Raw genomic sequence first — 14,406 nt, 5'->3', positions numbered from 1 at the left:
ACGTTGTTGAGCTCGAACTGATGTAGTTCTTCTTGCATAGCTTGAATCTACTCAGGCTCCAGAAATGCTTCATCTACCTTAGTGGGCTCTGTGATAGAGACGAAAGCAAAGTGCCCACAAAAGTTAGACAAATGAGAAGCTCTTGAGCGTGTGAGAGGACCTGGGATGTTGATGTCGCTGATGATTTTCTCAATCTGCACTTCATTTGCGACGTGAGGATGAGCTGGTTGCCGTTGAGGAACTTGATCAACATTTCCTTCAACATCATTTTCCTCAGGTGGATCAGCATGACATTCTTCACGTTCTGGAATAACTTCTTCAGCAGATTCTTCGGTAGGAATGACATCCTCAGTAGCCTTGAACTTGATGGTTTCCTCAGGTGATTGTTCATCTAACACAGAAGGTAGGTGCTCTCTTTGCGAGCCATTAGTTTCATCAAACCGCACATCTACATTTTCAACAACCTTGTGGTGAACGTTGTTGAAGACTCTGTAGGTGTGCGAGTCCTTCCCGTAACCAAGCATAAAACCTTCATGTGCTTTCGATGCAAATTTAGAACTGTGATGAGGATCTCTAATCCAACATTTAGCACCGAAGACTTTGAAATAACTCACATTGGATTTCTTGTCAGTGAGGAGTTCATATGCAGTCTTCTTGAAGAATTTGTGAAGATATACCCTGTTGATGATGTGGCGTGCAGTATCAATTGCCTCAATCCAGAAGTGAGGAGGCGTCTTGTACTCATCAAGCATAGTGCGAGCCATCGCAACAAGAGTTCTGTTCTTGCGCTCCACGACGCCATTCTGTTGAGGAGTATAAGGAGCAGATAACTCATGAGTAATACCAAGTTCATCAAGATAGTCATCAAGACCAGTATTCTTGAACTAAGTTCCATTGTCACTTCTGATGTGCTTGATCTTCACACCAAAGTTGGTTGAAGCCCTCGAGGAAAATCGTTTGAAGACTTCCTGCACTTCACGTTTGTAAGTAACAATATGCACCCATGTGTAACGAGAATAATCATCAACAATAACAAAGCCATAAAGAGATGCTTCATTTGTGAATGCAGAGTAATGGTTAGGACCAAAGAGATCCATGTGAAGCAATTCAAATGGTTGAGTAGTGGTCATGATAGTCTTCGCTGGATGCTTGGCCTTTGTCATCTTTCCAGCTTCATAGGCTCCGCATAATTGATCCTTGAGGAATTTGACATTCTCAATGCCAATGACATGCTTCTTCTTCGCGAGTGTGTGCAGATTCCTCATGCCAGCATGACCTAGTCGTCGATGCCATAGCCAGTCTTCTGAAGCTTTTGCAAGTAGACATATAGCTGGTTGTGGTCCTGTAGAGAAATCAACAATATACAGATCTCCTCTCCTAAAGCCTTCGAAGACTTTGGAACTGTTAGCTTCCATGATCACAACACAACGATACTTGCGAAAGATGACAACCATATCAAGATCACAAAGCATTGAGACAGACATGAGGTTGTATCCTAAGGACTCGACAAGCATGACTTTGTCCATGTGTCGATCGTTTGAGATCGCAACCTTACCTAGACCCAATACCTTGCTTTTGCCTTTGTCAGCGAAGATGATATGCTTCAGATGCGATGGAGATAAGGGAACGTCCATCAATAGATTCTTGTCACCAGTCATGTGATTAGTACATCCACTATCGAGGAGCCACTCATTGGCTTTGGGTTGATCATCCTGCAGATGAATTAGTGCAACTTACAAACTCATATACTTCATCAGTGAAGAATATGACATCTAGTTCATCAGATCAATTTCATCAAGCAATAAGACAGATAAAGCAGTATGAGGACATGAGAAATGAGGATTCATTTCTTGATGATTAGCCTGCGTCCATTCAGGCAATTTTTCAGGTCTCCAGCAAATTCCTCAGACGTTCAAGCACGTCTGGAGACCTGACCCTGCATAAGAGATTAGTTCTTTTTCTTCACCACCCACATCTGAAGGGGTGGCAAAGAGTTCATCATTTTGCGAGCTCCATACGAGAAAGGTGGCATAGAAGCCAGTCCACTTCGTTTCACATAAGAGGGGTTAGGGTAAGAATATGAATAAGCGGAGAAATTCTTCGAGGACTTATGAACATAATGGTTTGAAGAATAATGCACATATTCATAGCCCTTAAATCTTCCCTGCGAAACAGAAGTGTTAGCACGATGATGTTCATGTGAGGATTTTAATCCATTTGAGGAATTCGATCCATGTGAGGAATTCGGTCCGTATGAGGACTTGGATCCATATGAAGAATTTGATCTGCGGTTCCTATTCTTCACAGGTGGTGTCATGATGACATTCACCTGAAGACTTTCAAGGCACCTTTTGGGAACCCAGATTTTCTTCATAGGAGAACCGTTCCTGCAGTTAGTGCCAACATATCTAGCAAATACTTCACCATTCTGATTTTTGAACAGTTTATAGTTGGAGTCAAATGACTCATCAGAAGAATGAGGAGATTCACATGTAAAGCCAGATAAAGTAGATGGATCTACTGGAGGTTCCTTTGCAGCAACCCATGAGGTTTTGGGATACTGCTCAGGCTTCCAGTATGTCCCATTAGCATTAAGTTTCCTCTCAAAGGCAATACCCTCTTTCCTAGGGTTCTAGTTGAGGATCTGCTTTTTAAGCACATCACAAAGAGCCCGATGCCCTTTGAGGCTTTTGTACATGCCTGTCATATACAATTCCTTCAGCCCTGCATTGTCAGTGATACTAGCAATATCCTCAGATGAGGAATTTGTGATAGCAGACACGGTTGAAGAAATTGTAACAGTACAAGCATTTGAACATTCAGGTGAAGAATTAGCAGAATCACGTTCAATGCACTTTAAACATGGAGGAATGAATTCTTCCTGAGCAGCGCTGATTTGTTGAGCAAGTAATGAATCACGCTCCTTCTGAAGATCATCATAACTCACCCTTAGCTTCTCAAGATCTTGCTTTCTTTGAAGAAATTCATAAGAGAGCTTCTCAGGATCAGATAAGAGAGTGTTATGATGACTTTGAAGGGTGTCAAACTTGGACTGAAGTCTCTGAAGACTTTCAGTCAAGTTTTTAGTGCGATCCATTTCTTCACCCAACATATCATCACTTTTGTCTAGCATATTTTGAACCTTTTCAAAAGCCTTTTGTTGTTTTACAGCAATCTTAGCAAGTTTAGAGTAGCTAGGCTTGAGGTTTTCATTAGATTCATCCTCACTTGATTCAGAGGAGGGATATGTGAGTACCTTGGCACCCTTTGCCATGAAGCAATAGGTGGGAGCATAGCCATCATCGTTGTCATCAGCCTTGTTGTAGAAGCCATTTTCTTCAGTATTGAAGATGGACTTGCTGACGAACGCAGTAGCGAGGGCTAGGCTCGCCACACCAGATTCTGACTCTTCAGATGCCTCCTCTTCTTCATGTTCCTCAGATTCAGCTTTAGAGTCCATTTCCTTGCCAATGGATGCCCGAGCCTTCTTAGAGCTGCTTTTCTTGTGAGATGAAGACTTTGTGGATTTTGATGATGAGGACTTTGAAGATTTCTTCTTCTTCTTTGAGTCATCAGAACTGTAATCCTTGTATTTCTTCTTCTTTGATTCCTTCTCCCACTAAGGACAATCTTGAATGTAGTGACCAGGTTTCTTGCATTTGTGGCATAGCCTCTTCTTGTAGTCACGGGATGAGGAATCATCACTCCTTGAGGATTTTACAAAACGACCACGCCTTGAGCACTTCTGAAATTTCTTCACGAGCAATGCTAGCTCCTGGCTCAGTTCTTCAGGATCACCAAGGCTGCTACCAGAATCTTCACCTTCAGATTCAGAGACGGCCTTGGCCTTTAGGGCGCGTGATCTGCCATAGCTCGAACCATAGAGACCTCTCTTCTTAGCAAGCTGGAACTCATGAGTGTTTAGCCTTTCGAGGATATCAGCGGGATCAAGTGACTTGTAATCTCCACGTTCTTGTATCATTAGTGCCAGTGTATCAAATGAGGAATCAAGCGATCTCAGCAATTTCTTCACCACCTCATGGTCGGTGATGTCAGTGGCACCAAGTGCTTGAAGCTCATTCGAGATGTCAGTGAGGCGATCGAAGGTTTGCTGAACATTTTCATTGTCGAGTCTTTTGAAGCGGTTGAAGAGATTTCGAAGAACGTCAACTCGAGAGTCACGCTGTGTTGAGAATCCTTCATTGACCTTGGACAGCCTATCCCAGATAAGTTTAGCTGTCTCCGAAGCACTCACTCTGCCATACTGCCTATCCCAGATAAGTTTAGCTTGCTCAGATGGCCACATATGATGTTCTTCGCTTGAGAATCGAGTTGCTTGAATCTCTTCACATCAGTAGCGTTCAGGGAAGGTGAGACAGTGGGAACGCCATTCTCCACAACATACCAGAGATCGTTGTCAATTGCCTCAAGATGTATACGCATCTTATTCTTCCAGTAGGGGTAGTCCGTCCCATCGAAGGTAGGAAACCCATCAGAAACCTTGATCATACCTGCAGTCGACATAACTAAAACTCCAGGCAATTAAACCAAAATCACACAGAACAAGGGAGTACCTTCCTCTGATACCAATTGAAAGTGTGTTAAGTCGACTAGAAGGGGGGTGTGAATAGGCGATTTTTATGAATTCTTCACCGAGGAATTTCAGGATGAGGAAATTCCTTAGCGAAGAACTACTTGCAGTGGAATAAGTACTCAGATGCAAACATAATAAAACATAAGCATGGTCATCATGATGAAATGAAAACAGACACAGAGTACAGGAAGCGTAAGCACAGGATAAAACATGATGAAGACAGACAGACTGAAGAAATTGAACTGAGGAAATTGAGAAACTCTTCAGTCAAAGCCTTCAAACAGATATGAGAACAAGCAAACAGCACAATAATGAGGAAATGAAAGGGTTGAGGAAATAGAACTAGTAAGCTCGGTGAAGACAATGATTTGGTAGACCAGTTCCAACTGCTGTGACAGTTGTACGTCTGGTTGGAGCGGCTAGGTATTTAAACCTGAGGACACACAGTCCCGGACACACAGTCCTCACCGTATTCTCCTTGAACTAAGGTCAAACAGACCTCGTCCAATCACTCGTGGTAATTCTTCAGGTGACTTCCAAACCTTCACAAACCCGGTCACTCGGCGATCCACAATTTCCTCTTGGAGGCTCTAGACCATGACGCCTAACTGTCTGGAATATACACAGTCTTCAAAGGTAACAAGCATCGGATCCACGCAGGATCAATCTCTTCAGTGATGCTCAATCACTTTGGGTTTGTAGGTGTTTGGGTTTGGATTTTCCTCACTTGATGATTTTCGCTCAAAGTCCTCGGAGGATGGGATGCTCTCAATTGACAAGTGTTAGTTTCTCTCAGAGCAGCCAACCAGCTAGTGGTTGTAGGGGGCAGCTATTTATAGCCTAGGGAGCAGCCCGACATGATAAGACATAAATGCCCTTCAATGATATGACCGTTAGGTGGGTAGATGTTTTGGGACAGCTGGCGCATGGCACAACAACGGTCGGAAAGTTGACTATCAAATTCCTCAGGGCTATCATGATCCTCACTCGTAGGCAATTCGCACTGGCGAATTCCTAAATCCTCAGTCAGAACAAATTCCTCAGAGACCAGAAGAACTTCGTCTCTATCACTGAAGAAATTGACTGAACTGTATGAGATTTCCAATGGCTTCACTCGAAAGGATTGGGTAGGTGTAGGATTTTGAGTTGACCATCACTTGGAAATTTTTCCTTAGTTTTTCCTTGACCCCGTTTAACAGTACGGTGTTTCCTATGACTCAAGAAAGAGAAAATGAAACTACAAAACCAAAGTCTTCACGCTTCATGTTCCTCGAATGAATACCAAGTCTTCAAGGTCACACCAATTTCTTCATTTTCAAAGTCTTCAGAAAATCAAAGTCTTCTGTCAAAGATATTCATTTTTAGGGGTCGACTTTCTCTATAAATATCAAACTCCTCATAGACTTATAGACCTGTGTACACTCACAAACACATTAGTCCCTTAACCTATAAGTCTTCAATACACCAAAATCACTAAGGGGCACTAGATGCACTTACAGCGAGTAGGCGTTCGAGAGCCCGCCCATATGTACGTACGTGGCCGTATTTACGTTCTTGCACCCTGGATGTACGTACGTGTACATGCTACGTTCGTGCCTCTACTACCACACGTGCCCTTTCTTACTCGGCCACGGTTCATCGCTGCAGCCTGCAGACAGACCGATCGACCAGTATGTACGTACACATTCGCGACCAGATTGACAACGCTACGTACGCTTCGACAAGGTGGGTCCCGACTGTCAGGGAGGATAAGGAGGCACTTCCTTGCGTGCGAAGATGTAGCTGGTGGGTCCCAGCAGTTAGGGTGAGAATCATTTTTTCGCGCAATACGGTGGCCCGTCCGGTGGGTCCCTGCTGTCAGGTGGAGGAATCATTATTTTACGTGTAATAAGGTTGCACTTCCTTGCTGCGGCCATGGACCCAACTGTTAGCCTCTCCACGTATAGTACTCTTCCGATGGAAGTCATTCCTTGACCACATTGTCCACGCCGCGCCGAGAGCGCTAAGGCGATGGACGACGACGAGGCCTAGGAAGGGGATGACGCGAAGCCGGGGAAGACGCGGCAGTGGATGCCCACGCGGAGAAGAGTACGAGGGTTGACTGGTTCGGCTGTGGTGTGGGCTGCTGTCGCTGCAGAATAACAGGGGGTGTGGGTGAGTAGAGGGATGGCCTGGCCAGCGGTGGGAGTAGTAGGGGCGGTGAGGCCTCCGCGGCAGCACAGCGGGCCACGGGAGGCAAGAGCACGCGGCACGACCGGCGCTGGTTTGGGCGGTTGGAGCAAGAAGACTAGAGGTTGAAGAAGCACTGCGGCCCTTGGATGGACACCGTACGGTCACTGGAGCTAGAATCGTTCATCTTTACCTAATAATGAAGGACGGAGGCTTTCATAGTTCTTCATACGTCATATTTTCATATCCGTTGATTTCATGTTAACAATAAAGATTTACGGCTGAGATCTACCTAAGTACGCAAAGGTAACGTTCGCGAAATAGCTTTCCGTTTCGTGGGCCACGAACCATGCCACCACCCGTGAGTTGTATTGGGCTTGGCCCATGCCACCTACGCGTCCGGTGGCCTGGTGTCTACTACACAACCTTCTTCTTGTAGACGTTGTTGGGCCTCCAAGTGCAGAGGTTTGTAGGACACTAGCAAATTTCCCTCAAGTGGAGGAACTAAGGTTTATCAATCCGTGGGAGGCAGAGGATGAAGATGGTCTCTCTCAAACAACCCTGCAACCAAATAACAAAGAGTCTCTTGTGTCCCCAACACACCCAATACAATGGTAAACTGTATAGGTGCACTAGTTCGGTGAAGAGATGGTGATACAAGTGCAATATGGATAGTAGATATAGGTTTTTGTAATCTGAAAATATAAAAACAGCAAGGTAACAAATAATAAAAGTGAGCACAAACGGTATTGCAATGCGTTGAAACAAGGCCTAGGGTTCATACTTTCACTATTGCAAGTTCTCTCAACAATAATAACATAATTGGATCATATAACTATCCCCCAACATGCAACAAAGAGTCACTCCAAAGTCACTAATAGAGGAGAACAAACGAAGAGATTATGGTAGGGTATGAAACCACCTCAAAGTTATCCTTTCTGATCGATCTATTCGATAGTCCATAGTAAAATAACACGAAGCTATTCTTTCCGTTCGATCTATCCTAGAGTTCATACTAGAATAACACCTTAAGATACAAATCAACCAAAACCCTAATGTCACCTAGATACTCCAATGTCACCTCAAGTATCCATGGGTATGATTATACGATATGCATCGCACAATCTCAGATTCATCTATTCAAACCAACACAAAGTACTTCAAAGAGTGCCCCAAAGTTTCTACCGGAGAGTCAAGACGAAAACGTGTGCCAACCCCTATGCATAAGTTCACAAGGTCACAGAACCCGCAAGTTGATCACCAAAACATACATCAAGTGGATCACATGAATATCCCATTGTCACCACAGGTAAGCACATGCAAGACATACGTCAAGTGTTCTCAAATCCTTAAAGACTCAATCCGATAAGATAACTTTAAAGGGAAAACTCAATCCATTACAAGAGAGTAGAGGGGGAGAAACATCATAAGATCCAACTATAATAGCAATGCTCGTGATACATCAAGATTGTACCACCTCAAGAACACGAGAGAGAGAGGGATCAAACACATAGCTACTGGTACATACCCTCAGCCCCGAGGGTGAACTACTCCCTCCTCGTCATGGAGAGCGCCGGGATGATGAAGATGGCCACCGGTGAGGGATCCCCCCCTCCGGCAGGGTGCCCGAACAGGGTCCCGATTGGTTTTTGGTGGCTACAGAGGCTTGCGGCGGCGGAACTCCCGATCTAGGTTATTTTCTAGAGGTTTCAGTATTTATAGGAATTTTTGGCGTCGGGAACAAGTCAGGGGGGGTCTCCGGGCTGTCCATGAGGCAGGGGGCGCGCCCAGGGGGGTGGGTGTGTCCCCACCCTCGTGGGCAGCCCGGGACACTTCTGGCCCAACTCCGATGCTCCGTGGTCTTCTTTTGGTCCATAAAAAATCATCAAAAATTGGCACATCAATTGGACTCCGTTTGGTATTCCTTTTCTGTAAAACTCAAAAACAAGGAAAAAACAGAAACTGGCACTGGGCTCTAGGTTAATAGGTTAGTCCCGAAAATCATATAAAATAGCATATAAATGCATATAAAACATCCTAGATGGATAATATAATAGCATGGAACAATCAAAAATTATAGATACGTTGGAGACGTATCAAGCATCCCCAAGCTTAATTCCTGCTCGTCCTCGAGTAGGTAAATGATAAAAACAGAATTTTTGATGTGGAATGCTACCTAAAATATTTATCAATGTAATCTCTCTTTTGTGGCAAGAATATTCAGATCCATAAGATTCAATACAAAAGTTTAATTTTGACATGAAAACAATAATACTTCAAGCATACTAGCAAAGCAATCATGTCTTCTCAAAATAACATGGCCAAAGAAAGTTATCCCTACAAAATCATATAGTCTGGCTAAGCTCTATCTTCATCACACAAAATATTTAAATCATGCACAACCCCGATGACAAGCCAAGCAATTGTTTCATACTTTTGATGTTCTCAAACTTTTTCAACTTTCACACAATACATGAGCGTGAGCCATGGACATAGCACTATATGTGGAATAGAAGGGTGGTTGTGGAGAAGACAAAAAGAAGAAGATAGTCTCACATCAACTAGGTGTATCAACGGGCTATGAAGTTGCCCATCAATAGATATCAATGTGAGTGAGTAGGGATTGCCATGCAACGGATGCACTAGATCTATAAGTGTATGAAAGCTCAACAAAAGAAACTAAGTGGGTGTGCATCCAACTCGCTTCCTCACGAAGACCTAGGGCATTTTGAGGAAGCCCATCATTGGAATATACAAGCCAAGTTCTATAATGAAAGATTCCCACTAGTATATGAAAGTGACAACATAGGAGACTCTCTATCATGAAGATCATGGTGCTACTTTGAAGCACAAGTGTGGTAAAAGGATAGTAACATTGCCCCTTCTCTCTTTTTCTCTCATTTTTATTCTTTTTTATTTGGGCCTTTTTCTCTCTTTTTTTGGCCTCTTTTTTTTTCTTTTTTTTTCTTTTCGTCCGGAGTCTCATCCCGACTTGTGGGGGAATCACAATCTCCATCATCCTTTCCTCACTTGGGACAATGCTCTAATAATGATGATCATCACACTTTTATTTACTTACAACTAAAAAATTACAATTCAATATTTAGAACAAAATATGACTCTATGTGAATGCCTCCGGCGGTGTACCGGGATATGCAATGAATCAAGAGTGACATGTATGAAAGAATTATAGAGGTGGCTTTGCCACAAATACGATGTCAACTACATGATCATGCAAAGCAATATGACAATGATGGAGCGTGTCATAATAAATGGAACGGTGGAAAGTTGCATGGCAATATATCACGGAATGGCTATGGAAATGCCATAATAGGTAGGTATGGTGGCTGTTTTGAGGAAGGTATATGGTGGGTGTATGATACCGGCGAAAGGTGCGCGGTATTAGAGAGGCTAGCAACGGTGGAAGGATGAGAGTGCGTATAATCCATGGACTCAACAGTAGTCATAAAGAACTCACATACTTATTGCAAAAATCTATTATTTATCGAAACGAAGTACTACGCGCATGCTCCTAGGGGGATAGATTGGTAGGAAAAGACCATCGCTCGTCCCCGACCGCCACTCATAAGGAAGAAAATCAATAAATAAATCATGCTCCGACTTCATCACATAATAGTTCACCATACGTGCATGCTACGGGAATCACAAACTTTAACACAAGTATTTCTCAAATTCACAACTACTCAACTAGCATGACTCTAATATCACCATCTTCATATCTCAAAACAATCATAAAGAATCAAGCTTCTCATAGTATTCAATGCACTTTATATGATAGTTTTTATTTATACCCATCTTGGATGCCCATCATATTATGACTAATTTTATAACCAAAGCAAATTACCATGCTGTTTAAGACTCTCAAAATAATATAAGTGAAGCATGAGAGTTCATCTATTTCTTCAAAATAAAACCACCGCCGTGCTCTAAGAGGATATAAGTGAAGCACTAGAGCAAATGACAAACTACTCCAAAAGATATAAGTGAAGATCAATGAGTAGTTGAATAATTATGTAAATATGTGAAGACTCTAACATTTAAGAATTTCAGATCTTGGTGTTTTATTCAAACAGTAAGCAAAATAAAAGAAAATAAAATGACGCTCCAAGCAAAACACATATCATGTGGTGAATAAAAATATAGCTCCAAGTAAAGTTACCGATGAATGAAGACGAAAGAGGTGATGCCATCCGGGGCATCCCCAAGCTTAGGCTTTTGGTTGTCCTTTAATATTACCTTGGGGTGCCTTGGGAATCCCCAAGATTAGGCTCTTTCCACTCCTTATTCCACAATCCATCGAATCTTTACCCAAAACTTGAAAACTTCACAACACAAAACTCAATAGAAAACTCGTAAGCTCCGTTAGTATAAGAAAATAAATCACCACTTAGGTACTGTTGTGAACTCATTCTAAATTCACATTGGTGTAATATATACTGTATTCCAACTTCTCTATGGTTCATACCCTCCGATACTACTCATAGCTTCATCAAAATAAGCAAACAACACAATGAAAACAGAATCTGTCAAAAACAGAACAATATGTAGTAATCTGTATTAAACGTATACTTCTGGAACTCCAAAAATTCTGAAATAAATTGGTGGACCTGAAGAATTCGTCTTTTAATTATCTTCAAAAAGAATCAACCTAAAAGCACTCTCCAGTAAAAAAGGCAGCTAATCTCGTGAGCGCTAATGTTTCTGTTTTTTACAGCAAGATCATAAAGACTTCACCCAAGTCTTCCCAAAAGTTCTACTTGGCACAAACACTAACTAAAACATAAAACCACATCTAAACAGAGGCTAGATGAATTATTTATTACTAAACAGGAGCAAAAAGCAAAGAACAAAAGTAAAATTGGGTTGCCTCCCAACAAGCGCTAACGTTTAACGCCCCTAGCCAGGCGTAATGATTTCAATGATGCTCACATAAAAGATAAGAATTGAAACATAAAGAGAGCATCATGAAGAATATGACTGGCAAATTTAAGTATAATCCACTTCCTATGCATAGGGATTTTGTGAGCAAACAACTTATGGGAACAATAATCAACTAGCATAGGAAGGCAAAACAAGCATAACTTCAAGATTTTCAACACATAGAGAGGAAACTTGATATTGCTGCAATTCCTACAAGCATATATTCCTCCCTCATAATAATTTTCAGTAGCATAATGAATGAATTCAACAATATAACCATCACATAAAGCATTTTTTTCATGATCTACAAGCATAGAAAATTTACTATTCTCCACATAAGCAAAATTCTTCTCGTTCGGAATAGTGGGAGTATCATAAGAAACTCGAATACTATAAATTTTTTCCATATTAAAAGAGTAATGTTCAGAAAAAGGGTAATCATAATCATGACAAGTTTTATAAATATAATCATCACTCTTTTTTATTACATAAGTATCATCACAATAATTATCATAAGTGGCAACTTTGTTCTCATCATAATCGATTGAAACCTCTTCCAAGATAGTGGAATCATTACTAAATAAAGTCATGACCTCTCCAAATCCACTTTCATAATTATCACAATAAGATTCAACATCCTCCAAAATAGTGGGATCATTACTTCCTAAAGTTGACACTCTTCCAAACCCACTTTCATCAATATAATCGTCATAAGTAGGAGGCATGCTATCATCATAAAAAAATTGCATATCAAAACTTGGGAGGCTAAAAATATCATCTTCATTAGACATAGCATCCCCAAGCTTGGGACAAACATTAATTGCAGCAAATATATTCTCAAACATGTCATTCTCATCAAACATAGCATCCCCAAGCTTGGGCCTTTTCATATCATAAGCATAATCACTCTCATCATTAATAGTATGGATAGCACCAATAGTATATCAATTATCATCATCACAATGAGTAATAGAAGCAACATTATTTAGGAGGGATACCTTTTTACCTTTGCTTCTCTGTCTTTTCTTTTCTTCTTCACATCATGTGTGGGTTTAATCCTCTTTTTGGAGCTCCTTATTAATGAGATTGGTTGAATAGAAAGCTCCTCCTCGTTACCTGATTCATCATAAGAAATAATAGGAGGATATTGGGAAGTCTCTTCGCTTTCATTAGTATTCTCTTCATCTTTTATTTGTTTTCTTGTCTTTATGTAATTTGCAATATAAGGATTTTCAATGCAATTCACTGCACAATACATAAAAATTTCTTCTAGATCAAAATCAAGAAATCTATCAAGATTAAATTTTGGAATACCCTCAGTTATACGTTTCATTTCTTCATACCCCAAAAGAAGACTAAGCTCTTCATGATGCTCAAGGGTAATAGTTATCACAATTTTTGGACACGATTTGATCATGAAACAAATAGCATTGGAGCTTTAAATGACCATATTCATTGCAAAGTTCACAAGGATGGCGATAAATATTGAATCTTTCAGCACAATCATCTAGCCTTTCTTGCAACCATTTGGTTTCCAAATACTTATGCCTCTTGCAAAATCTATCTTCCCTATTTGGTGTGTGCTTGCAAGCTCTATGTATTCCACAAAAGTTGACATGCTTATAAGAGACATTTTCATCATGACTAGTGCAATCATCATTAGTACTATGGATATTCAAGGAATTCATACTAATAACATTGCAATCATGCTCATCATTCAAATATTTACTGCCGAACATTCTAATGCATTCTTCTTCTTACACTTTGACACAGTTATTGGAATCCTTATTTTCATGAAAGATATTAAAAAGAGGAAGCATATGAGGCACCCTTAATTCCATTTTTTTTGTAGTTTTCTTTTATAAACTAAACTAGTGATAAAACAAGAAACAAAAAGATTCGATTGCAAGATCTAAAGATATACCTTCAAGCACTAACCTCCCCGGCAACGGCGCCAGAAACTACTTGATGTCTACTACACAACCTTCTTCTTGTAGACATTGTTGGGCCTCCAAGTGCAGAGGTTTGTAGGACATTAGCAAATTTCCCTCAAGTGGATGACCTAAGGTTTATCAATCCGTGGGAGGCGTAGGATGAAGATGGTCTCTCTCAAACAACCCTACAACCAAATAACAAAGAGTCTCTTGTGTCCCCAACACACCCAATACAATGGTAAATTGTATAGGTGCAGTAGTTCGGGGAAGAGATGGTGATACAAGTGCACTATGGATAGTAGATATAGGTTTTTGTAATCTGAAAATATAAAAGTAGCAAGGTAACAAATAATAAAAGTGAGCACAAACGGTATTGCAATGCGTTGAAATAAGGCCTAGGGCTCATACTTTCACTATTGCAAGTTCTCTCAACAATAATAACATAATTGGATCATATAACTATCCTTCAACATGCAATAAAGAGTCACTCCAAAGTCACTAATAGAGGAGAACAAATGAAGAGATTATGGTAGGGTACGAAACCACCTCAAAGTTATCCTTTCTGATCGATCTATTCAATAGTCCGTAGTAAAATAACACGAAGCTATTCTTTCCGTTCAATCTATCCTAGAGTTCGTACTAGAATAACACCTTAAGATACAAATCAACCAAAACCCTAATGTCACCTAGATACTCCAATGTCACTTCAAGTATCCATGGGTATGATTATACGATATGCATCACATAATCTCAGATTCATCTATTCAA

This window comes from Aegilops tauschii, chromosome 3 (genome assembly GCF_002575655.3).
Source record: "Aegilops tauschii subsp. strangulata cultivar AL8/78 chromosome 3, Aet v6.0, whole genome shotgun sequence".
NCBI classification, from domain to species: domain Eukaryota; kingdom Viridiplantae; phylum Streptophyta; class Magnoliopsida; order Poales; family Poaceae; genus Aegilops; species Aegilops tauschii.
The sequence above is the reverse complement of the archived record's forward strand: the minus strand, read 5'-3'. Positions refer to the sequence as shown.